We start from the raw sequence: 26,202 nt of genomic DNA on the forward strand, positions 1-26,202 counted from the left end.
TAACCAGAAGGTCAGAAAATAGAAAAAGGTTACAAATAAATAAAAATTGAGGAAAAGTGAAGTGAACCATCGTGAAAACGAGGTAAAGAGAAAGGGGAAGGAAAGAGGGGGGTAGGGAGCACATAAGAGAATCACTAATTTCACAGCAAAAGAATTATCCAAAGAGCAAAGTCGTTAGCACAGTATTTTTTCATAGAACCAAAGAGATAACATATACCATATAGCTAATGCAGTCAATCCATAACCCCCCCATTACCACTGGATTGGACAGAATGTGTTGCAATCTACATCCATCTTCACATGGAACTATTAGCTCCATGGCTGCCGCCAAACCGGGCTCCTTTACTGGATTCCCAGAATGGGGAATTACCGGGCCATTCCGAGTTCGGAGGGCCCGGTAATTCCTCCCTCTGGGAACCAGAGCCTGGACCTTCCCCATTCCCATCTGAGCCCCCATAGGGCTCAATGGGAATGGGAGAGGGAGCTAACAACCGGCCCGTTGTTAGCTCCCTCTTCCCCTCGCGGGACCCGGTAAGGACGCCTGGCAAAACCAGGCGTCTTTACCAGGTCCCGCAAGGGGACCTCGTAATTTTGTGTAATGGTGTTAACGGGCCTGCCACCATTAGCGGAGCCCGTTCACCCATTATGCAAAAGTCGTAATGAGGCCCATTCTCCATGAAAACACTAAAAGAAAACCTTTGTCTGGACACCATTCCCATCTGATCCATGAAAATATATCAGCACTCATTTAAACATCCCAACATACACTGTCAACTCCAAGGCATTCCTGAAAACATGGAACAGACTCAAACCCTGTGCATTCTGGTAATTAGAACAATTCACCAACAGTAAATGTGCCATGTGCCATCCAGATAAAGTCTACCAAACACAAATGACCTAAGGCTGCATCAATCTCGCCATACAATACCGCATGAGCATAATAATCCACCCCAAACCTCATATTTCAATTCTTCCATCATTAAAGTAGGCATAAGAAATACACCAAGATAATCAAAAACTGCATCAACCCCCTTCCCAAACTCACCATATCCCAGTTGACAAAAAAATGCAATGCCATCAATGACTTTTTCGGAGACAAAAATCAACAAATCATTGAAGAGCACCAACAATTTCAAATACCCCATGGGCAAAATTATTGAAAAATACAAAATATATGGAATAGGCCATTCAACCATGGGAAGGAATTGACCAGCACAACAGGCACTGGACTACCAATCCAGCATTCGACTTTGATGTGACACCTAAGTGACTACCGCCTAGGTCATTGATGATGCTCCCCATATGTTGACATAAAGATGAAAGGAATCAAGGAACATACACACACAAACACACACCTAAACGTTAAGTTAAAATGTGGTTTATTAGAACAACCTTGACATTAAGTAGGGAAAATAATACACTGTGGGTATGAAGGTGCAACTGAAATGCTAGAATAGTTTTAGGCCGTTGAACAATTCAAATTTCAGGGGGGGGGGTGTTCAAACATGCTGTTTTCAGCATTGTGAATATGTTTTCCCTTCTTGTGACTCAAAGAAAAAATGTCTAGTGGGCAAAGGTTTCTTCCACAAACAAACAAAAAAAAGTCCTTTCAGCTACCCAGTGTCTGGGACTTTCCTCAAGCCAAGCTGTCTTCTGCCGTACTGAATTTATGGGGGGCATCTCTCCTTTCTTTCTTTGTAAATGTTGGTACTTGTGGGCAATGTTTCTTCTTTTGTTTTCCACCATCTGTAGAGTTGGTGGGGTATTCAGTCAAGAAAGGGATGGGCATGGCTTGAGGTTGAGGAAACTCCCAGAGAGTGCACCCAGAGAGCTAAGTAGGGTAAGAGGGCGGACAACTACGCTGTACGGTCCTTGGTGGATTGTCACACAAACCCTGCTGCCCAGTAATTTAACCACTCCCATCTCTCAATCTTCTTTTGTCACTCTAATCCCCAGCCTTCTGCCTCACTTTAGCTGGCCTCTTTCAGTTCTTTCATCTCTAGGTGGTATTCTTCCTCCTCTTTCATACCCCCTTTCTCACTCTTTACTAGTGCACTCTGTGGTGTTTAAGGAACTCCAGGTGAGCGCTCAGGTGAGGTTGTAAAGTATCCTTTATTCAAAATCACCAGCACCATCTCCATCCTCCTCATTCGCTCGGTCTCTCTCTAACTGTCTTGTGCTCTCGTGCTATTCCGTATTCTTTATTCAAATGCAAGCATCAGAGCACACTATATTACACACTCCTCTATCAGAACCTCAATGAATTTCCTCTCTCTCTTAGCTAGGGCTCATTCCTATTGTAGGACTTTGGTCGGTCATTGGGAACATTGGGAAATTAAAATGTTAGGCACTGAAACTTGCCACGTTTAGACAACGTTTCTTGCTTATGCGAGGCGGACACTTAAGAGCGTACTGCGCATGTCTTTGCAATGAAGGCCTCTCACTTTGCATGTTGGAATGCTTGCTCTCTAATTTCTCGCTTCCGGTGTGTTTCCCTTTTGGCATATGCAAGCAGGATTTAAGCTCTCGTTTTCTCAAGAAAATCGTTACAATAAAGTGGAAGTCATACTACGAGCGCACTCGCTTGCCTCAAATCATATGGGAATCTTTAAGAATCAGGAGGGAAAGTACTTTGGCGATAGGACTGGTTATCTGAATAAGGAAATTATTAAAGCGTCTGGCCGCTGAAGTTTAAAAGCAGTGCATCCATTCCTCCTACTGGCTCAAAAGAGAACATGAGACAGCTGTGTTGGTTAGAGTAGTGCAGGACCGATCAGGGATTAATGTGTTCTAAATGAGTGCAAAAGAAAATACTTGGATGAGAGTCCTATGACTGTCTTGTCTTAACCCATGCCTCGTCACTGCAAAACCTAAATGTGTAACCCAGGTTGCGATCCCACTATTCTTTCACACTCTTCTCTATCCTAATATAGGAGCTGTAACAGGCTGTGTTTCTACTGATTATGTGTCTTGTCTTTTTTTTTAAACTCTATTATTTTCAACACAAAAAGAAAAAACAAGCAGTGGTTCAGTCGGTCCACCCTTCATTCCACATACAATGTGCCTCCCTTGCCAGTGCGCATGAATATTCCCACAGCCCATTCTGATACACAATTTAAATCCTTAAAATGCCCCCTTTTTGGTATCTACTTCTGTCTATCTGTCTCTCATGCTTGTGCAAGTATATATATATATATATATATATTTTTTTTTTTTTAATATTTGTTTTAATTGTGTCACAATTTTTACAAAAATAAGACATGAGTAGTCTTCATACATCAAACGTCCAGGTTCCTTTTAGACATATCTTTGTTCAATGAGCTAGAGCATAGTGGAGTTCCTCCTGCTCAAGCTTCAAGGATTTGAGGAAGAGTGTTACTCCTAAGACACATCTGGTGTTATTCCCATTCGTCAGAAGTGACCAGAGATTATCCTCATCGAGGGTGAGGTGGTTTTTCAGTGGGTCAGCAAGATACTTGTCTCTTTTCGTTTTGAGCCCGGAACATTCCATTAGCAGGTGTTTTGTGCTTTCTATAGCGTTTATAGGCTGACAGAAGCGGCAGGTGCTCGATGGTACTTGGTTACGAATTGCCAAGATCTCATTGGTTTTTATTTGGTTCAACTTGAATCTTAAAAACAGACGACTTAGGTTCTTATCTGGGAATTTCAATAAGTAACCTCGCGTGGCGTTTAGCTTCATTGGAGCAGTTGGTAATTTTGCTGTGATGGAGTACGACCAAGCCACTTCTTGAGTATGAATCCAGTCGGCTTTCAAAAGTTTTTTCGACACTCGATTTGGATTGTGTATGAGTGTCTCAACAGGCAGATCCAATTCTTCCAATATTCTCCGGTTGGATTGTTCCCAGGATACAAGCATCCGATTGTTTCCCTCAGAAAGTTCTTTCCATATCAAGTGCAATACTCGGGCTTCTGGATTATTTATTACCTTACGGTATAACATCAAGGTTGCTCTCAGTTTTATTGCCAACAGTGAGGAGGTGCATAGCTCTCGTCTTATTAATGCAATTGGAGTAGATTGGGCTAAACCAAGGACCCTTCGCCAGAAAAAAGCTTCCAGTTTCTCCCAGATGGTGTTCGGAGCTAGCAACATTGCATCCATCCCGTAGATTAGGGCCGGAACGACCTTGGCTTTATAGAATCTCACAATAGGTACGATCGAGAAGCAGACGTGTTTCTTGTCCACAGCCTTGGCTTGGGCTGTAAGATTTTTTAATTTTGCCCAGAGTGTTTCCAACAGGATTTTTTCCTCTTGGTCGTTACTAATTGTGATCCCAAGATATTTAAAGGCTTCCACTCTTTCCAGCCTACTGCCATCACAGTGCCAGGTGAATTTGGAAGTCCACTTTGGAGGTCTGCCCAGAATGAGCACTTTTGTCTTTGCGTTGTTTAGGCGCAAGTTGTTTTCAGACATGTATGTTACCATGTTATCCAATTGCCGTTGAAGGCCTATAGGTGTTAAGTCCATCAAGATGATGTCATCCGCGTACAGTAAGCGATCTATCTTCTCCCCTCCCATAGTCGGGGGAAAATGTCTAATCGCAAGGGTGGAATCTCCGTAGTCTGCGATGTAAGAGTTGTACAGCGATGGAGCCAAAGGACAACCCTGTTTGACTCCACGAGCTGTTTCAATTTCTTCCGAGAGTCGACCATCTGCACTCAAGCGAACTCGAATTGATGTCCCTTGATGTAAGGCCTTTATTGGGTTTAAGATTGACTCCGGACAACCTTTTGATTCCAATTTCGCCCATAAGCGCTCCCTGTCTACCTGGTCAAACGCTTGGACCAGGTCGATAAAAACGACATAGATTGGATTGCCACTTTGAAGAGCCTTTCCCTTTAAAGCACTCATGAGTAGGATGTTCGTTGAGGTTCCAGAGTTTCTGATAAAGCCATTCTGGAATGGGTCCAATACTTTTGACGAGCGCATCCAATCTTGGAACGCGTCTAGAGCCAGAGACGCGAATACTTTTCCCATTGCGTCCAGAAGGGCAATGGGCCTGTATTGGTTCGGGTCATTGGTCGCACCTCTCTTGTAGATGGGCACAATGTTGGCTTTTTGCCAGGTTGGCGGTATAGCTCCTTTTCTGTTACAATTTGTAAAAAGCTCACTCATGATGTTAGCCCAGCACTCCGGATTTTTTTTCAGTTCCCAATTACTGATCCCATCGGGTCCTGGAGCCCTTGAGTTGTTTAGATTCTTAAGTTTGTCTAAGATAGACTCTTTGTCGTCAGGAATAGACCATGGGCTTGTCTTTTTATGACGGTCACTCTTAGAAGTTTCAGTTACGTTCAGTGCCCTAATGGGTGCGAATAATTTTGAAAAATGATCAATCCAACGTGCCTCACTCACATTGTTCTGGATGCTCTCATTAGCATTCTTTTGTGTTCCTTTGATCAAGTTCCAGAATTCCTTAGGCTTTTTGCCACAGATGGTTAACAGCATTTGCTGGGAATCGTTCAGATACAGCTTGTGGCGATGATTTTGAAGCCAGCTTTTGTAATGCCGTACCGATTTTTGCCATTTTTCATTATTCTCTGAGGATGGAGTTCTTTGTGCTAGTCTTTTAAGTTTTCTGTATTCCTTCCTTTTCTCTACAAGTTCTTTATTATATACATGGGGATGAGAACGATCTTTCTTCTCCGCCGATGCTTTAACTGGGTCCATTAGAAACCTGGTTAGAAGGGGTGTATAGTCCAGATCAATCTCTTTTCTTTTTAGCACTGTCGGTCTTAGAGTTTGAGGACCAACAAATTGGGCTTCCAATTCCCGTATGCCCTTCGCAGATATTTTGACTCGCTTGCTTTTTTCTGTTGTCTCCAGTGGCAGATTGTTCAAAGTCATTTGGGGTTTAGCAGCCCAAACTTCTGTCACTAAGAGATTATGATCACTGAAAATTGTTGGCCTAATTGTAAAGGAACGAATCTCTGGCAAGATGTCTCTCGAGACGAATATATGGTCTATCGTTCCTGTTTGTTCGTCTCGTTGCCATGAGGGAATTGCCAGATTTACCTTATTTCGCTGCCAGTGTAGGTTGTGCATATCTCGTTCAGCCATGATCTTTTCAAGAAGGTTGCCTCTCTCCCGCGCAGGAGACTTTTGAATAAACGATGTAGAGCGGTTACCAATTCCTTCACAGATGGCATTGAAGTCCCCGCTTATGATGGTACTGTGGTCACTCCGTATCTTCTGTGCTTCCTCAAAAACATTTTGAAGTTCATTGAGGAAATTTTCGTTGGTTGTTACCTGTGGATTCCAGTAGACATTGACCAAAAGAACCATACTTTCCTTTTGGTTCAGAGTGGAAGATTTTCTTGTTAGAAACATGGCCTGTGTCCAATAAGAAGTTTTTAGTATTTCAAAAATTTCCAGGCCAGACCCTGCTTTAATGGCGGTGATGAGACCTGCTGACGGTCTTCCCGATTCACCTTTTCTGGCACACGTTAATACTATGTCGTAACCGTCTAGTTGGGGTTTAGTAGTTAACCAGGTCTCCTGGAGGCAAAGTGCATCGAAATTTCCCAGGTTAACATCGGTTTCTCTTGTTAAATGAGCGAAGCCTCTCGTGTTCCAGCAGCCAATTCTTAGTGGGTGTGGCGATTGAATTTGTGTCTCCCAAACTTTTAGCTTTCCTGAGCGCGTGGGAGTCTTCATTCCCATCGTTCGTTGCTAATGGTTTTTTCGATTTGGTACTTCAGTTCTGTGCCATGTCCATGATTCCACTTCGTTTGAAGTTAGTCTACCATCGTTGTTGGAAGACGGGTTATTGCAGTTAAATTGTGGGGGTCTTTTGTTTCGATTAATGTTTTGTTCCCGTAGCGATTCTTTTTGTAGAATTATCTCGGATCTTTTTCTTTCTTTCTGGTTGACCGCTCCTGTTCTTGAATTGTATGGTCTTCGATTCGTCAGACCAGGCTGCGCGTGAGGCATTTTACTGATGTATCTAGTGCTCATTTGCGGAGTGGCCTTCAGATTTCTCGTGTCTCTATCACTTCGTGTAGTTGAGTCCTCTTTTACGTGGGCATGTTTGGGGTCAGTTAATTCAAATCCCATCGACAGTAGCTTTTCGGATTCTCTCATTATGTGGCGTTTGGTGTTCTCCGAAGAAAGGTGTATGTAAGAATAATCAGATCTCCCGGTGGTGCTTGGTTCTACTATCCACAGATCTTTATTTTCGATGTGCTGCAGGCTTGTGATTTGGGTCAAATTTTTTATAATGTTGGTTCTGTTCATGATTATATCCTCTTGCTTTGAGTTGATGTTTTTCAGTCTTAACATATGGGTGCCAAAAGATTTGTTTTACTGCTTTTTTCCGCTCTTGATCTTGTTCTAATATGCTTTCTCCTTTTTTTTTCAGGTTCACCTCGGTGATGTATTGGAGGTAAGAATCTGATGTCTTTTTTTTGTTGTCATAGCTAAATTTGCGAGGCTTTATCCGCTCTCCTTTATCTGCCTGTCCTCGAGTATGAGCCGGAGTAGACCGGTTTATGTTTTCCTTCCATATGTTTGTGACGTTTGTGATGTTTCTGCGTCCCTCTTTTGTTCTTTGTACTTCCTGAATGTTAGGCCTTGAGTTCGAGGTAGATGTGGATTCAGCTTTTTGCGGTCTTAAGTTTTTCACTGTTACTTCTGTTGGCGAGTCAGGAATTTCATACATAAGGACCTTATATGGTGGTTCGTTTTTGGGAGAGTCCGTGATCGCTTTGTGTGCCTTTCTCTTTGACGATTTTGTGGGGTGATTTTCGGATCCTGTCTCGTCAACAGTCACAATACTCCAATCCGACTGCTCTGCTACCGTAAGAACAGGCCCTTTTCCCTTTGCACAATTAGCTTGCTTTTCTCTCTCGTTAGTAGTCCGAGCAGTGGATTTCTTCGCTAGTTTGGTTGGAGGACCGTTTTTCCTAACGGCGACCTTTTGCTGCTTCACTGATGTTTCAGAGACCAAAGAAGCTATTGGTCTAATCCCTTCCTTCTTTGAAGTTTGATTGACGATTGATTTTTGTTGCGAGAATATGCCAAATGTAAAGTTCTTTGGCTTTGCATTGATATCTTTACTGGGGTTCTTGACTTTTTCCCCAGTCTGGATATAGGAAAAGGGATTAGCTGTTTCTTGATTTGCCCCGTTCGTGACTGCTTCTTTTGCCGTCACCATATGATTATCTCCTTCTTCAAGAATAGCTATAATAGCGTCCAATGGCTCGCCACCTTGTTCGATGTTGGAAATATTGGCGACTCTTTCATCATGAACCTGTGACCTTACGGTTTCATCCTGTCCGATAGATGTGGCTGTCTGATCTGTATTAGGATATTGTGATTGTTTATTCTCAAGTTCCTCAGCTGTCGGGTGGGATCCATAGGCATAACCGCAGCGGCAGGTTTCAACCTGCCTTTTTTTTTGCGTTCTTCCATCCGATTCAGAGTTTTGGGCCCCCATAATGTAGCCTTCCAAATATTGCAGTTTGGACTGCATTACGGTAAGCATAGACACCTGGTCCCGGAGTGTATCATTTATAGTCTCATACATCTTTGTAAATGGCGCCATTGCTATCGTCACTGACGACATTAATGTTGATTGATCCATACTTTGCGGCACGAGGTTTAGTGGAAGTAGTTGTCGAATTTCCTCGAGGCTCCGCGTCACGGCTCGTGCGGGATACAGTAGAGTTGTTTTTCCCCTGTTAATCTCATTGTCTTTTGGATTGGCAGTTGGTCCCCATTCAACTGGAGGCGACACTGCTCCGATGTCCATCACTTGCTTCTCAGCTGCCTGTGGTCTCTTGATCTTATCGCTTTTAGGATCCATGTCTCGTGATTCTTTAATAAGGCTGCCTTCTATAGTTGTGGTTTCGTGCAGGTCTGTGTTAGGCTCTAGGGTCAAGATCTCTTCTTCAGTTCTCTCCTTATCTGTCCTTAGTTCAACCTCCGATGAAACTTGGGAGCTTAATTCAGTGATCTTTCCCGTTGATTCACTAAATTCAGTCGTCTTCTTGTGATTATTTGCCATCTTAAAGGAGGGAACTCCCTGCGTCTTGGCTGATGGATTGATCAGTGGTTCTGGACTTACAGGGGCCTCTACTGTGAGACAGTCTGGTTTTGATGTATTTGTTTCTGCTTCACCAAGACTCTCAAGAATTTCACAGTCAGACAGCTTGTGGCCTTGATTTAATTTTAACTCCAGCTTCGTTCTAAAAAAATCGTTCATAGCTGTCACTGTGCAGCCTTTGATAGGACCGATTTTTGGCCCCAGTTTTTTTTTGAGAGCTTTCGGTCTAGGGGTCGTTTTACTTCTCACTTTATTGTAGTTATATCGGTGCGGTTTGCAGATCGTCGTTAAGGGTAGGGTGTTCTGACACTCGTTGTCCACTCCCATTTTTTCTTTTTTCTTTTTCGGTTGGGTTTTCATTTGGAAATATGCAACTGTCGGTTTTTCCGAAATTATAGTTGCAGTGCCCAATTCCGTAAGGGTTTCGATATCCTCAGTACTTCCATCCACTGAGGAGTCGAAGACCGCCGGATTTCGATGTACAGTTTTGCAATTAAGTACTTCTCCAGGTTTTTCTATGGCCACAATTTGCATCGGCCGGGGCTCCTTTATTTGACATTCTTGATTTTCTGCTGCTGATGCAGTGTGAATTTGCGCGGCACATAAAGTTTTCGTTGCAAACCCCAACGACTTGGACGTAGCGTCTTGGGCGCTACCTCTGTTATTTGGTTGTTCTGAAAAGTCGCCGGTGGCGGCCAAGTCCATCCTTGGGCGTTGTCCCACAAATGTCTCTGTTTGATCTTTATCACCCTTTGGGCTAATGCAATTCACACCGGCAATAAGCAATGCATCGAGGGCCATATGATTTCTAGTAGTCTGGCTCTCCTCCCCCTCTCGGCACACACGTGCAGATCGGGGGGCCGACACCGCTGACACAGTGGTTCCTCCCCACTGAGCCTCCACTGACGAGTTGCCTCTCGGGTCCACCGAAGGCGAGGGCCCGACTTCTTCCGTTTCCGGTGTGATGCAGAGCGCTTCGTCGCTGGAATTACTCAGCAGGAGTCTCGCGGTCTTGAGTTTGGGTGTCACAGGAGACTCGGCTTGGTCAGACGAAATAGTGCGCTTCGGCACCCTCTTGGGAGCTGTGATCTTCTCTCCACGTTTCCGGGGAAAGCCTCTTCCCGGACAGGACTCCTTCAACGGTCTAAGCACCCAGTGATTTGTTGCAGTCTCCACCTCCAAGGTCGAACAGGTAAGGGAACGGGAAAGCGAAGGCGGGGAAATAATACGGGAGGTGGGTAGGGTAACGGGAAAGCAGGTTTCGTGAAGGGGAGAATTTTCCAACAAGGGAGACGGAGAGGGGGGTCGGGCGGCAAGGAGGGCTGAAAAGTCCGCGACTGAAGGATCCTTTACAGAGCCCTCCACTCCCAGAGTATAGTTAAGGGGAGCCGCACCCGTACCTGTGAACGCTCCTGGTTGCGATAACTCCACCCTTGCAACTCTCTGTTCGTTCACAATGTTCATTGCAAGTGTAGTCCTCTCAGACTCGTCTGTCCACGGGTGTGTGTCCATTTCGGTAGCTTTCCCCTTAGCCCACACTCTGGCCACAGTCTGCCACTGTCTGCAACCTCACTCTGCTGCTCACTCCGCGGCCGCTCCGCGGGTGGGAGGCCCCTTTGTAGACACAGGTATGCTGGGAAAAGTGGAGAAACAGCAGAAAGACTCCGGTCTGCCACTGTCTGCAACCTCACTCTGCTGCTCACTCCTCACAAGTATATTTTGTTTGTAAGGATCCCAGATGTCTTTAGGCTTAGGACGCAGGTGAACAATCATTCCACACTCAATTTCCAACTCATTACATTAAAGGTTATCCTCTTTCCAGCATTAGTTCGTGGGGCACTTGGTAGACCCTAATAAAGCCATCTCTGGTGTGGGTTCCAATCGCTCCCCTATGACCTCACTCAGCACTTCAGTCCTCTGGGGGAGTTACGCATTGAACGCACTAATCTGAGGCTTCAAGAAAAAAAATGTACAACACTGCAGAGGTGTAGTAAAATTGGTGTAAATATTTAAAATGTATCAATTTATATCTGCTATTAAAAGCAATTCTCATAACATGTGCACAGAAATACCACCCCACATCATCAGTTATAACGGCACCCAATGCCACTTGCCACCTCTCTTGAGCTGCTTCCGTCCTATCTCCATGGGCCTCCATCACCTTGCTGTACATGGTAGACACCACCTTCATGGCGTTGTCAGCCTTTATTATCCCGTTCAGTATGGAGGCTATTTCAGGTTCCTTCAGGGAGTCCCATAACTGAAAATATATAAACACCTCCAAGGATGTAACACTCCCCTTTCCCATCCAACATTCTATTGACAGAAAATGCCACTCCGGTAGGTCCCAAAACCTGGAGAGTCCCATCCTCTGTATACCGCACATAACCAACCTCCCCTGTCAGGGACACACCAGGAATGTGAATAATCAGTAATTCAGGACCATAAATCACATCTTTCCTTTTGATACATACCCATGCTCAACAAGTCAATTCCACCAAATTCCATATTTTGTGGTCTAGACAGCCTAACAGGAGCCGCTAGTATTACTGCTCGAAGTATCGAGGATGCAGCAAGAGCACGTTCCACCTGAACATGACACCTATCCAACTCTTTACAAAACTAATACACCAGAAAACTAGCCTGAGCTACTTCACAGTATGCTTCCACATCAGGAAGTGCTAGTCCCTCTTTCTCTAATGACGCTAGCAGTCTTTGCCAAGCCAACTGAGGTTGCTTGCCCACCCAGATAAACCTAGACAATGCTGACTGCACCTCTCAAAAATAGGACTTGGGTATCGCTAACGGCACATTAAGAAAAACATACAGAAATCGAGGTAGCAACACCATTTTCACCAAGGAGATCCTGCCATAGAGGTTACGGGGAAGTCCCATCCACTGTCCAACATCCATCCTGACTGGTTCCAATACTCTTACGTAATTACGCTGATATAGCACCTCAGTGGTGCGCGCCATATCAATACCCAGGTACCTCTTATAATCCATATACAACTGGAATCCTAAGCCATCATCAAACTGCACTGTTGAGGCAGTAACAGGAAAAATACATTTTGTAGTGTTAATTCTCAAACCTGAAAGTTCTCCAAAGGCCAACACATTTGCCACAATCGGTGCCAAGTTGTCTCGCGGATCTTTGACATAAAGTACAATATCATGTGCATATAGAGAAACCACCACCCTGTGGCTATACAACTGTAAGCCCCTATGCATATGATTATCTCTCAGTAATTTGGCTACGGGTTGAATAGCCAGGGCAAACAACCAAGGCGAGAGCTGGCATCCTTGTCTGGTACCCTTCTCCAGGGCTATAACAGATGTTAACCAGCCATTCACCTTGATCCTGGCGTTGGGTAAGGTATACAGCAATGTAACCATAGAGAGACAAACTCGTTTCCCAGCTCCATTCTTCTCAGCACCGCAAACAAAAAGGGCCCCTCCACAGAGTCAAACGCCTTTTCACCGTCCAATAGTCCCACCACCACAAGGTCCTCCAGAGACACCACTGACATTAACCCAAACAGGCTTTGCAGCCCATACGAGGTAGAGTTTCCTGGATTAAACCCCAATTGATCCGATTTTACACATTTTATCATCAGGGGAGCCAACCTTGCAGCCAACAGTTGTGCCAGTATCTTATTGTCTAGGTGAATAAGCGAAATGGGGCCGTAGGAGGCACAATCATCATCAGCCTTCCCAGGTTTCAACAATACTGTGACCACTGTCTCCCTTCTGGATTCTGGCAGGTGCCTACCTTTCAGTGCCCACTTATACGTATTTGGTAGATCTGGAGCCAACCTGGGTATAAAGCATGTGTTGAACTCCTCCATGAACCCATACGGCTCAGGGGCTTTCCCATATGACAATGCTTTCCTTGCCAGAAGGACTTCCTGTTCAGTGATGGGACGACACATCCACTCCCTTTCTCCCACCTGACACCAGTAAAGCGCTACCTTGTCCAAATATTCGTCCACCTCAGAGTGTGACACCCAGGCTTTTGAAGCATACAAGTGGGCTTAAAAAAAAATCACAACACGCCTGTATAATGTCTCTATTCGCATGCAGCTTGTGTCCCTGCCCATCCTTGATGGCGTTGATATGTGATCTAGGTGTATCCATTGTGGCCGCCTTCGATAGGAAATTTCCCAGGGCGCTACCCTCACCATATTGTCTCACAGCCACTTTCCTAGACAGAAACTTCACTTCCCTCTGGGCCACTTCCTTACATTTCCCCATTTCCTCCTTAACCAAATTCGGCTTGATCGGGTCAGTCAATAGACCGGTGTACTCCTGCAGCCTCTGAATGTGGGCCTTGCTGTCCTTCAACTCACCTCATATCAATTTCAGCACCCCAGCCTCCTTTGAAATCCATTCCCCTCGCACCACGCATTTGATTGTTTCCCACAGCAAGGCGTGCGAGGCAACCAAGCCCTCATTTTCAGCAAATAAATTATCCATGACTTCAGAAATTCCTGCCGAAAACACTGTGTCAGACAAACCATCACTCTTAAACACCCAGGCTGGTCTACCCCCCCCCCCATTCGCCCCAGCATATCCAGCACCATAACCACAGGCATGTGATCCGATTGTGTGTGCGCTAAAATGCAAACTTCTGCCACCCATCCAGTAATCCTCTCTGAGACCAAAAAATAATCCAGCCGTGACACAGACTGATGGACCGAGGAGTGAAACGTATACCCTTGTTCATTCCCATGCCTACTCCTCCAGATGTCATCCAACTCCCATTCTCAGCACAGTTCCCGCAACGTGCTGGTCGCCTTCAAGGGGGACCATGATGCCCCACCCGTTCTGTCTAAGACCGGCTGCATCACCACATTGAAGTCTCCCGCCAGATAAGCACCCCCAGAGAGGACTGATCCAGTTTTTGAGCTATCCAGTCCACCATTTCTACCGTATCAACATTTGAACCATAGTAATTGACCAAAGAGACTGGATACCCATGCACCACACCTCCAAACTCCAGTGCCCAGCCCTCCTGGTCTTTGACCATATGCATGAGGCGAAAGCCAACCGAACTGTGTATCAATATACACACATGCCTAGAATAGGAGTAGTAGCGATGACAGCCCTATCCCTGCCCAAAGCGCAACTCCGCAGACATAGTCAAGTGCGTCCCCTGCAAGAACGCCACATCAATGTTGTGGCGTCTCATGTACAATAAGATCTTGCGTGCCTTGGATGAACAATTCAATCCCCTAATAATCCTGGTCATGCATTTTGGCCCCCTAACCGTCCAATGTAGGCTACTCAGGTCGTCCCCAAGCAATCCATGGACTTCTGCCCTATTAGCCCATTTGTGAGAAACAGCAGCACAGAACGTGAACCCCAATCATCAACGGGAGCGGCCACCTGAACCACCACCCCTCTCCGTCAACAGGCCTAACCCCCCACCCCATCTGCAATCCCAACAGACCAGTAACCCCCCAAACCTCTGCTCACGCCCTTAACAATCCCAACCCCCAACTGTTCCCCTCCACCCCGCCAGCAACCCCAACAAGCCAGGCCCCTCCCCCTACCTCCTTAGCAAACTGAGGCCTCTCCATGAGAGGCAGCTTAGTACCCAGCCACCTCTTACGCCCCTGCTATGATAAGTCACCTTCTGGCCACTTCCAACCCATATATCGCATCACTCATCTGCTGCCAGTAAACAATTATACATCAAATCGAGCACATCATAACTCATTACTGCCTCGCCGCCTGGGACGCTGTAGCAGCAATTAGAGGAAGGTGTTGGCGTCATCCGGAGTATGAAAAAATAGTACCCGTTCCTCATGTTCCACTCTAAGTGTGTCGGGGAAAGAGCATGGCATACTTCATGCCCCACTCCGTTAGGCACTTCTTCACATCAATATAAGTTCACCTGGATGCCTGCACCTTGTCTGAAAAGTCTGGAAAGAGCTTGATAGCATCTCACTTATACGTCCAAGTTCCCTTCTCCCTGGCTTTAAGGAGAGCGAGATCCCTGTTTCGATAATTCAGCATCCTGACTATAAATCGGACAAGATGAAGCCCCCCCGGCACCGGTCTCCTACCACTCTGTATTCGGTGTGCTCTCTCCACTATAAACACTGCCGAGAAGCCCTCAGTGCCCAGAGCCTCACATAGTATAGATTCGACCAAAGGTTCCATGGATCTCTGCTCCACCATTTCTGGAATGCCCACTAGCCTCAGATTGTTCCTTCTAGACCTTGATTCGAGGTCCTCCTGTTTATCCATCAATTCCTTCAAAGCTTTTTTAACTTGTACCAACTCTCTGGACGTGGATGAAGACTCATCCTCTAAGGTGGAAACATGGCCTTCCACCTCATCCATTCTCTTCTCAGGTTTATCTAGGCAAACCTGTATGTGGTCCACTTTACATGTCAGCGTGTCCACCTTCCCATCTAGCGATTGTATGCTGGCCTGCAGCTAACTGAACATTAATGTCATGAAACACCACAGAGGCATCCTGGGAGACGGGCTCAGTGTTCGCACCCGGGGAGCCCTCGATTGTTTTATGACTGTTGGATTGAGCTGGCGTGTCAAATTGAAGTTTATACCGCTGCTTTCCCACCTAGCTTACTTTAGACATCCTGCGGCACGTCTAACCCAATGCCGGTGGTATGCTGTCAGCTTATCAGGCCCAGATAGGTGTCAAACCCAAACGCATGAACAAGAATCACAGCACACTCTGCTGCCACTCACGAGTCTGTATCATGTGCCCACGCCCAGTAGTATGTTCCACAATTGCAGCTTCACTAATATATCCCCAAATCCATGATCACCATCACACTGCAGTACCTCCAAGTACCCCCAGCAGCCAACGACATTCAGAGCGGAGAGTAACAAAGTCTACCCCACATGGCAGCACCACCTTTTGAATCAAGCCCTAAGTTCATCTTCATGCTGTTCTTCCAATTATAACCATCACTGGGAGCTCCACAGTGCCCTACCGCCTGCAGTCCACCACACTGCAAGGGATTGTCCACTGCACTCCAACTCCCCGCGCATTCAGGTCACAGCCACAGATGTCTTCCAAGACCTCCCACAGCTCATTGTAGTGCCTTGAATTTTTTAAATTCCCAGATCTCAACCTTGTTTCACCTGCGAGTACTGGCCAGGAAGGCCGGTGGACGGAGTCCAGCAGACACCCAGTGTATTGTAGCAGCCCTGCAATCTGCATCAGAACTTGTGGGCTACCTGATCCAAGGCTGCAGGGACATCATTCACAAACCATGGCAGCACAGCCACCGGGCTGCATTGCCAGTACATAAAGGGCGTCCCCATAGGTGGATATACCCATGCCCCCGCCCAGGTGGGCCTGCATTCAAAGTACTGTGTGCCAAATGTCAAAAGCACACAGTGTCAGTATGGGTTTCTCTGTGAATCTACAGGGTGCAAGGCTCAGTGAGGAATTTGCCACACATTCTGCACCCCATTCTCCTCTGAATCATAAAAAATAGCCACCAAGTGAAAACCTAAAAGCTCCCCAAGCTGAGCTGCAGCTGAGGAGGTGTAACAAGGCCATACTTCCATGTTGGGGAAACAAGGTTTCCTCTGATGTGGAGTAACCCAGCTGTGCAGGCCCAATGGGCCATGTAAGGCTAGGGGTTGTTTGCTTCTACATGCCTGCATGACCGATTAGCCATGCTGGTAGGGTTAATGCAAGCTCAAAAACATGTAGAGGTGTCCTGTGTATCACCATGGCACAGGGTCTCTCAGGGTCTAAGCTCCAGTAGTTCTGCCTCGCACCCCAGGAACCAGGACTGAGGGCATAGCATTTGACTGACATCTCTCCTTGCTCACAGGGTACTCAGGACACGCCTTCCAGGATAGCAGCAGCATGTAAAGAAGGAAGACTTGAGCCAAGGGAAGCATGCAACGAGTAAAGCAAATCTTTTAAAAAAACATGTTTGTGTGAGGGGATGTGTGGGCCTGAGTGAGTGCACATTTTAATGTATGCGTGTGTGAACATGCGTACATGTCTGCGATTGCAGCGTGCATGTGCAGAGTGTATGTGGTATGATATGTCAGCAATGAGAGGCGGACACAAGTTATTCATGATTTTAAACACAGACATTTATTAAAGGAAAAAGGGTTGGGAGAGTGCTTTTCTAGCCCTATTCGAAAGAGGAATCTCCCTACCTAGAAAGCAAAACTAGGAATCTGGCTGCGTCAGGATGTCCATTAATAATAAGTTGTCCTCGTGTCCAAAAACGTCCTATCCGGGTCCTTACACTAAAAAATAAAACAACAAAAGGTGCAAAGAAATGTCTTTGTATTGATGATACCAAAAGGTCTTCAAAAATGAAAAGTATCAGAATAACTACAATGAAAATGTTTTCCAAGAAAAAGACCATTGGACCCACAGGGTGGTTACCTTCCCCTGGATTATTTAAACAGGATGTCAAAGAGTGTCTCTCTAAATTAAAGTTACTTTGGACCTTCTCTGAGCCCACAACGTTCTGGCTCAAGCAATAAAGTTCTTCAGCAATCCTTCTGTACACTTCTCGTAACCTTGTAGATGGCATGGTATACTCCCCTGCCAGGAATCTGTATTCAATCTCAATTGCCTGGTGTACTTGCCGGCCAGGACTTCTTTTATGGGTTTTCAGATTACCTGGTATAGTCCCCTGCCAGGAATGTTTACTCAACTTCAGCTGCCCGGTATACTCGCCTGCTGGGACTTCTTATGCCATTCTCAAGTTCTTTGATTGTATCAGAATAACATATACTGTGAACACTTGGTCTATCTATCTTTGTTAGCAATTGTGCAAATTGCTCGCCCACACTGCCATCTCATGCATCTGTATTGGACTGGAGTTGGCCTTTGCACTTTGCCTGATCTGCATTCAAACATTCTTCTATGTCCTTTCTGCATTCAAACATTCTTCTTATTGGGAATGAACTTTGCATCTCATCTTTGCAACATTCAAACATTCTTCTTATTGGGAATGTCTTTGCATCTCATCTATGCAACATTCAAATAGCCTTTGGGCATTTTCTATATCAGTGATCTTTTAATTTTCAAACAACTGATTTTGCCTCGCTTGTGGAAACACTGCAGAATCCCCAGATGCTTTGGGCAGACTCACCGGGCATTTCAGGTTATGATTGCGGCTCTGCGGGACTGCTTCTTCACCCGCTTTCCACTATGGTGAGATCCAGCGTCCGTGCTGCTCTGCTGTATCACACCGACTTTCCCCTCTCATTCTGGACTGAAGAGCACAGCCTCTGCGAGCAGTCTGATCTCCAGGAGCACCTTTGCGGCTCCCTGTTCCTCTGTGGCCCTCTTTGCTCGCCTGCTTCTCTTACACTTGAAACACTTGTGTATAGGCACGTTATAAATGCCTTATCATATCACTGTTCCGGTGGACTTCTCTGTGCTAGCAAGCCTTTCTCTGTGCTTCTCGTTTGCAAGCTCCAGCCGGGAGAGTAGCATCCTCTCCTGCACTGCCTCTTGCAATGCCTCCTTCATTGCCTTCTACATTGCCTCTAATCACAGTGCAGTAACCATTTGTAAATGCCCTGCACACTGGATGTTTGGAGCAACAACTAGTCTGCGTGTCGTGGTTCAGGCTCCTGACAATTTGCATACACTCCTTCATCCTCCTCCTCCTCGTCTCAGTACCTCAGGGATTATGGGAGTTGTAGTCGATAGTAATTATTGGAGTTTTAACTTCTACATGTTTTTTCTTTTGAATTTTACATAATGGCATATTGGAAACACAAGATGTTGTGTGGATTGTGGGTATTTGGGTGAAAAGTGGGGTTCTGACTAAAGTAGTTTACAGAAGAGGTTTTTTGACTTTCTCTACGAAAGGGAACTGTTAACTGAAAATAGGCCATTAAGCTCTTGGGCATCGGATGGACTTCATCATGGGAAAGGGGGAAATACAGCGTCTTCTCCAGTGAAGTCGCCATATTGCACCGGTAGTCTTCTACTCCCATGTGATCCTCCCTCATGTAACCACCCCAGGGTCAGGATTAGGTAGCAGCTGCCCTCCCCTGGCCACATGGGAGGAGGTCACTGCCAGGGAAAGAGTGATGACTCGACTGGATTCATCACATGCCCTTGCCTAAAGACCCGGCTTCCTGCTCTTGGGCTATCCTTTAGAAGATAATTAGAAGTTTCCCCCCTTAGGGGCTAGATGTTCCTTAGTTTGGATTTCCCACCTCCACATAGGATCTTCTGAAGAAAATCCCTCTTCCTTCCTTGGGTAAATTGGGGAATAAGGATTGTTCATTTACATTCTTTTGGAAGTCAGTGCCTATTATAGTCTCTTCTGAGAGTCCTGGAATGACATCAACATTAATTTCTGTGGATCCCCCTTGAACACTGATGGTGACTGGGGTCCTATGATAAATCTCCTCATTCCCATTTACGCATGTGACCTTGATAGGGGTTCCATTTTCCAGGTCCCTGGGAGATATCAAATTAGATCTTACTGCTGTCTGCTTACTCCATGAGCCAATTAGGACTCTAACTGGGACTCCATTTACCATTACAGAGCAATGGTGTGCTAGTGAGAAGAAAATGACTAGCGGTCTCCACCTCTTCCTCAACTAAATCATCTCCCTTCCCTTCCAGTCCGTTCCTGCCATGTATCCTATTTATATCAGTTCTTATTTTTATCCTCCCTTGCATATTCACCCCCAGGGTCAGGATCCAAAAGCGATGGCCCTTCCCTGCTCCCCCTCCCCCTGAGTAGAAAATATCGGGGAGAAGTGAGGACGCCCTCAGTTTCCTCATCGTATTGAAGTATGTCTAATGTTATAGGTAAGTTATGTGAAGGCATCATGAAGCAATACAAATACAACAGACTTCAAGTTAAAACAATACATATTTTATTAATCAAATATCAGGATGGTTGAAGGCCTAACTTGCCCTATGCTAAGGTGGGATTTCCCTACCCAAATGAAACTAAGAAAAGTCTGATTCAAAGAGCTCAACTTAATGGCAGCTGCTTTTGATGCGGTTAGGGATTGGTGCAAAGAGGCAACCCAGCGCATCAAATGAAGACAGAAGCAAGCTTGCAAACATATGACCCAAACGAAAAAAGGCTTTAGTGTATGACCAAAAGCAACATGAAGACTGTGTTAGGGCGACAGAGCAATATAGTTGGACACATGCAAAATATACCCATCCCTGATAAATTAATGGATGCACTATTGGTACACCTACCTATGTATCAGCGTTGCCTTTACCAGTGCCGTATGTACCCAACACTGATTCTTGGCCTGCTGCAGCTCTCATACCGGAGCTCCTTTAAGGCTACGAAACCTAGCTCCTCTACCACTTCTAAATCAGATAGCCTTCTATTGCAATATTCACGCCCACTTTGTGATCAGAGAGCTGGGCTTCGTAGCGCACTGACAGAATAAAAAGACAATAGCCCTCATTACAAGTCTGGCAGGCTGCCACCGGACACGTAGGGATTTACCAAGGCATTACACCCCCGGTAAAACCAGCACGGCTGCCGCTGGCGTCATTTCTTTACCAGCGCCCGGGAATGGGCATTTATCTGGTCATTACGGCCTTGCCGGACCCGGTAATTGCCCATTCCCGGGGGCCAGTGAAAAATGCTCCCCATTCCCATTCGAGCCCCATAGGGCTCAATGGGAATGGGAGGACGGTAGCACCAGCACCGTTAATAACGGTGCCGGTGCTACTGTGTAGGTCTGCATGCGGGTGCCGCTCCGCTCACCAGGTCAGACCTGGTGGGCTGACAGGCACCCGCTTGCAGACCTCTTAGTTTGCTGGTCTGGAAACAACAGTACAGGCAAGCTTACCAGTACCGTTGTTTCCGGACCGGCAAACTTGTAATGAGGCCCATTTGATATTTCGCCTCATTTTACCTTCCGATTTATGGAAGTAAATCATGAACATAAATGATTACAGCGGATTGGGGGGAACATGGCCAGAAGTCATGGCTGCCGACATACAGCGAAAAGCAGGTGAGAAACCACCAGAGAAAACATTAGCATTATTTAACACCATGCTTGCTAAACTTAAGACATTAGTACGAGAGAAAAGGATTATATGGGACAAATGAACACCGTGCATGCAAGGGAAATTTGAGGGGGCAACAGTGTATTTCAATAGATTTGAGCAGGTATTTGCTGACTGCAGGGAACACGATTTGAGCACTGAATCGGAAAAGAGATTGTTGACAAGTTTGTAACTGCTCTCAAACATGTCTGAAAATGCACTGTCATGGTGAAGACACTGGTGTTTACTTTTTGTTTGTAATGTGTGAATAAAACAAATAAAATGGTTAAAAAAAAGTTTGTACATGCTCTCTTGCCCAAAATTCAGTCTCAAATCACGGCTTCAGAGAGTGCCTGGCAAACAAAGACACCTTCCGAAATACTGCGGATGGCTCAGTATTATGGGATCAGAGTTAATGTAGATGTCCCCAGTAGATCACTGTCTGCAGAGCTCTGGTCCTCCTTAGGCTGGACTATTGCAACAGCCTTTCTTAATCTTCCTGCCTCTACTCTTCGACCTTTACAACTTATCCAGAACAGGCCTGCAAGACGTGTCCATGGCCTCAAGCCCAGGGATCATATCTCCAGCTCTGAAATCTGTTCAGTGGCTCCCCGTGGCTGCAAGGATCAACTTCATTCTTTCTGGGGCCTGGAACCGCTCTACTTCCAGACTTTAATAATTTCAGATCTTGTACATCTAGGTGTCATTGAACGGATTACGTGTAGCACTTGTAACAGTCTCATGTGTCCTGTGTACAAGAAGGGTGAGAACACACTGCCTTACCGTTTTGTAATTGATTTACGGGCCACCAATAAAATTGTTTGTCCACAATTTCCCATTGTGCCTCACATCACAGCTATTTTGACTATGATTCATGTCCAGGCCACTCTTTTTTCTGTGGTAGATTTAGAGAACGCATTTTTTTAGCATACTGATACATGCTGACAGTAGGTATTTATTCGCCTTCACTCTGGGAGGGTTATCGTTCACATTCACTAGAATACCCCAAGGATACACTGAAAGCCCAAGCATTTATAGTAGAGCCCTATAGGAACAACTGGACAGTTTAGAATTATCTTCATCTTGCACAATGATATAGTACATAGATGACCAGCTTACTGCCGCAGATTGTGAGGAAGCTTGCAAGGAGGGCACTTTGTTGCTGTTAGCACACTTGGCTAACAACGGTCACAAGGCTTCTTTTAAGAAATTCCAATATTGTCAACAGTAGGTTGCCTATTTAGGATACCTCCTGTCGAAGGAGGGTAGGCGTCTTGCACCAGAAAGAATACAGGCTCTCTCTGACATGGCGGTTCCAAACAGCAAACTGAGATTCAAACTTTTATCAGGATGACTTCCCAATGCAGGCAATGGATTCCGAATTTCTCCCTTTTTATTAAGCCATTCTTAGCACCAATGAAAAAAAGATGCAGCTCTACCTTTACCTTGGGATACAGCTTGCCAAGATGCTTTTGATATGCTCAAAACTGCTCTGTGTTCCGCGCTAGTATTGGGCACACTAAATTACACTACAGAGTTTGTTTTATTTGTGCATGAAAGAGATGGTTTTGCTTTGGCTGTTTTAACGTAGGAACACAGGGGAAAGTACAGGCCGTGCAGCTATTTTTCCTCCACGATGCCAACATGTCTTCAAGCTGTGACAGCTGCCGCTGCATCAGTAAAACTGAGCAAAGGCATGGTTTTGAGTCACTCATTCACTGTTGTGGTGCCTCACTTGGCAGATGTACTTTTGAACAGAACGCAAACCGAGCATCTCACATCTGCTCGCCTCACTAGATACGAGCTAATTTTGTTTGCACCTCACATCAACATTAAACGATGTAACACGTTAAGCCCAGCTATTCTGTTACCTCCCCTAGAAGAGAGTAGCATTCCTGATGGCAATCATGATTGCATTTTTATCACTGAAAATGAAACAAAAGGAAGAATTGATTAGATTGACGCACCTCTGCCACCCTCAGATGCAGAAATATTTAGTGATGGTTCTTGCTTTAAACATCGGGACTGCACTTCTACTGCTGCCTATGCAATCACCACACTAGATACAGTTGTAGAAACTAGGACTCTTCCTCATAACTCCACCCAAGCAGCAGAAATAATTGCCCTGAGTGGAGCTTGTGCGGTATCTCAAGGGTTGAAAGTAAATATTTATACAGACAGCCAGTACGCCTTTGCTGTAGCTCAAAATTGGACACTATGGGTCGAAAGGGGATTTCTGACATCCCATGGCACCAAGATTCAGCATGGTCCCTTGATAGTGCAGCTTTTATCAGCAGTAGCATTACCTGTACAGCTTGCAATAACGAAATACGCAGCCCACCAGAAAATCACTGACAGTATTGGAAAAGCAAATGCTTTCGCAGACCGAATTGCCAAACAAACAGCCATAGACTTACAGTCTGGAGTGTATTGGGTCCTGCTAGATGGGTCGCTGACAGTGGGATGATGGAAGAGGGCAGTGTAAACGAGATTTAGGCCGAGGCCACACCCAAAGAAATCAAAGAGTGGACATCGGGACTAGCCCGCGTAGGTGAGGAAGGTTGTTGGGTTGACCATGACAAACAGAGATGGATGTTACCTAATGCATATGTCTAAGCTTTAGTGACCAAGGCCCAGCCCACAAGCACAAAAAGCATTTGTGACCCAGACCGGGTATGGAGGAACTCCAAAGTACCCAAAATAGTGGACCGACTGGTCAGGAATGGCATGATCTGTTTACAGCATAACATTGGGAAAGGAACACCAGTATCTAAGGGCAGCTTCGGTCCCCCATCCATACCCTTTGAAGTAATACATTTGATTTCATTGAGATGGAAAGATGTCAGAATGCCAAATATGTTAAAGTGATAGTTTGTGTATTTAGCAAATGGGTCAAAGCTTTCCCTCTGAAAGATAAAACTGCAATGTCAACAGCAAAACTAAAAAGGTAAAAGAGTACTTTTCCCGTTTTGGTTTACCAAGGCTAATCTGGTTTGACAATGGTTGACACTTTATAGCATTAGTCACCAAGCACATGTGAGAGGGATTACAGATAAAGAAATGTCATTCCGGACCATCCTCAATCAGCGGGTTTAGTTGAGAGACACACCAGTACCCTACAGAACAAGCTAGCAAAGATATGTGCAGAAGGCCAGCTAAAATGGCCTGAATACCTACCATTAGCCTTAATGTCAATGAGAATGACAGCCCAAGCAAACACAGGTCTGTCCCCATATGAGATTGTGATGGGGAGACCTGCTAATCTGTAGAATGTACCCAGGCCGAAAAAATTGTCAGGGATCGAGTATCCATTATTGGTAGACTATTGTAACCAGTTGACTCAAAACATGCGTTTGACTCACCAACAGGTGCGAGATGCGTTGCCTGATCAATACGTGGGTCCTGGCCACACCATTCGACCTGGCGACTACAATCTGGGGAAAGACTTACAGCCGAAATCCATCCTTAAACCGCGCTGGAAGGGGCAGGTCCTATTGGCCACCCAGACTGCTGCGCGTGTGGGATATCACAACTAAAATGAGTACCTTTGCATTTGACCTATGAGAGATGGGTAAAGGAGGGGGTAGCTGATTCGGAACACGAATACGTTCATCAGCATGTACCTTTCAGTGATGGGGAATACACTAACCCAAATATTAAGCTGCCAGACGTTTCACCTTTGCCAACCACTGACACATTGCTTAGGATCACTCCGTGCCTGTGGTGTCCAGATACAATCTTCGATCACGGAAATAGCTAGGGAAGGACTTCTTGCGAGTAGGAAAGTATGGTATTTTTTATGTACTGCACCCACAAGAAACCAACAAAATTCCCCCCATACTCCCAAAGATGCCTGGTGGTAGAGGGGGGCAGGGAAAAGAAGACTCCAAGCAAGATAGGCCGTGTGATCAGGTGCCACCCACGGATGAATTTATAAAGCCTATATCAGTGAGGCTTCTTCTCTGTTTGGGGTACGCAGAAGCAATCATATGGACAGTTTTGCCACTGGAATGACCAGGTCCAAAGGATTGTGGTAAACTAGAGATACATGTGTGATTATAGCTATTGTGGCATGTATTGTACTTATATGAAGGCCTGTTTTATGGTTTCTGGAGAGCTCATACCCCCTTAGCTCACTATTGCCTATGGTCATCTCCACTACTATGTCTCCTTTCTATGTACACACATGCACACTTTGTCACCTTGATCTTGAACACAGAGAGGGATATCTCAATAACACCTTCATAACAATAATGAATGAAACTCATGCAATACGGAACAAAACCAATTGTTGGGTATGTTCCCACCTTCCACAACATGGTGAGAAAGAGTTAGGATGGTATTAGAAATCATGTTGGCTAAAAGAGGAGGGGTTTGCAAAATGGTTGGGTCATCTTGCTGCGTTTACATAGCAGATTCCTCCCCTACTGTGTTTCAGGCTATTCAGAGGTTACACACACTGCGGTCCGAAATTCATGTTAATGAGGTTAGCTGGGACATCTGTACTTGAGCTTAGAATTTGTTTACCACATGGGGTTGGAAAATACTTTGTCCTTGTGCTGATCACTGTTGCCATTCTCTGCTGTTCGTTGCTGCATACAATTAGGATCTATGCTATGCAAGTGCTGTTCAAGAACTCTGAACGCTTGTCCCCTGGGAATGTGACAAATGCACTAATTATGCAGAATTTGGAAAATCAGAAATGTATGAATATCGACATACATTTTTTTATGATGTATAACAAAATGGCTTAGCTTAGGCTAAAAAGTGGGTTTGTGAAAGTGCATTTATTCAGGTTAGCCATAAATTCCCCCATTTTGTTTCATGCACTCTCTCCATCTTGCATAAATCTACTATTTGGAGCTGCATGGAATCACCATACCAGAGTGCTGAGTCTGCTGTGGCAAATGAATGATCTCATTGTTTTTACAGCCTTGGATCTTGCACAGGCTGGATCAAATGTTTTCGTCTGCAGCTCTTTAATTGCGTGGGTTTCACAAATGCACATACTCATAATGAGAATAGTTTCTGACACAGGAGATGTTCTGTTCTGTTTGTACCAGGAAAGGGACACCTTAAACAAACTGTAAAAACATGCTGCTACACAGCAACCCTCGGTCATGAAAACAA

The 26,202-nt window shown here is 45.4% G+C and overlaps 1 protein-coding gene across 1 annotated transcript in view; it reads right to left on the reverse strand.

Annotated features, from left to right (window-relative positions):
- The window catches only part of FAM114A1 (family with sequence similarity 114 member A1), a 399,688-nt gene that overhangs the window by 14,937 nt on the left and 358,549 nt on the right, over window positions 1-26,202 (reverse strand). The window lies entirely within an intron of this gene.

The sequence above is a fragment of the Ambystoma mexicanum genome, chromosome 6q (assembly GCF_040938575.1).
Source record: "Ambystoma mexicanum isolate Mex_15411 chromosome 6q, UKY_AmexF1_1, whole genome shotgun sequence".
Taxonomy (NCBI): Eukaryota; Metazoa; Chordata; class Amphibia; order Caudata; family Ambystomatidae; genus Ambystoma; species Ambystoma mexicanum.